This window comes from Salmo salar, unplaced genomic scaffold (assembly GCF_905237065.1).
Source record: "Salmo salar unplaced genomic scaffold, Ssal_v3.1, whole genome shotgun sequence".
NCBI lineage: Eukaryota > Metazoa > Chordata > Actinopteri > Salmoniformes > Salmonidae > Salmo > Salmo salar.
The window spans coordinates 115,001-116,373 of NW_025546991.1; positions in this window are offsets into that span (position 1 = coordinate 115,001).

The following is a 1,373-nucleotide window of genomic DNA, read 5'->3' on the forward strand; positions in this document are numbered from 1 at the left end:
TTAACTACCAGAAGGATCTCTGTCCAATTAGAGACAGGAATCAATTAACTACCAGAAGGATCTCTGTCCAATTAGAGACAGGAACCAATGAACTACCAGAAGGATCTCTGTCCAATTAGAGACAGGAATCAATTAACTACCAGAAGGATCTCTGTCCAATTAGAGACAGGAATCAATTAACAACCAGAAGGAAGACCTGACCTGCACTACAGTCAACCTCTTCATAATGACACCTACGGAGTAATACTGTGGTACCTTTATACTGACACCTTTAAGGGGTAATACTGTGGTACCTTTATACTGACACCTTTATACTGACACCTTTAAGGAGGTAATACTGTGGTACCTTTATACTGACACCTTTAAGGGTAATACTGTGGTACCTTTATACTGACACCTTTAAGGAGTAATACTGTGTTACCTTTATACTGACACCTTTATACCGACACCTTTAAGGAGTAATACTGTGGTACCTTTATACTGACACCTTTAAGGGGTAATACTGTGGGTACCTTTATACTGACACCTTTAAGGAGTAATACTGTGGTACCTTTATACCGACACCTTTAAGGAGTAATACTGTGGTACCTTTATACTGACACCTTTAAGGAGTAATACTGTGGTACCTTTATACTGACACCTTTATTGACTTTAGGAGTAATACTGTGGTACCTTTATACTGACACCTTTAAGGGGTAATACTGTGGTACCTTTATACTGACACCTTTAAGGGGTAATACTGTGGTACCTTTATACTGACACCTTTAAGGAGTAATACTGTGGTACCCTTTATACTGACACCTTTAAGGAGTAATACTGTGGTACCTTTATACTGACACCTTTAAGGGAAGTAATACTGTGTTAACACCTTTATACTGACACCTTTAAGGGGTAATACTGTGGTACCTTTATACTGACACCTTTAAGGGGTAATACTGTGGTACCTTTATACTGACACCTTTAAGGAGTAATACTGTGGTACCTTTATACCGACACCTTTAAGGAGTAATACTGTGGTACCTTTATACTGACACCTTTAAGGAGTAATACTGTGGTACCTTTATACCGACACCTTTAAGGAGTAATACTGTGGTACCTTTATACCGACACCTTTAAGGAGTAATGCTGTGGCACCTTTATACCGACACCTTTAAGGAGTAATGCTGTGGTACCTTTATACTGACACCTTTAAGGGGTAATACTGTGGTACCTTTATACTGACACCTTTAAGGAGTAATACTGTGGTACCTTTATACTGACACCTTTAAGGGGTAATACTGTGTTACCTTTATACTGACACCTTTAAGGAGTAATACTGTGGTACCTTTATACTGACACCTTTAAGGAGTAATACTGTGGTACCTTTATACTGA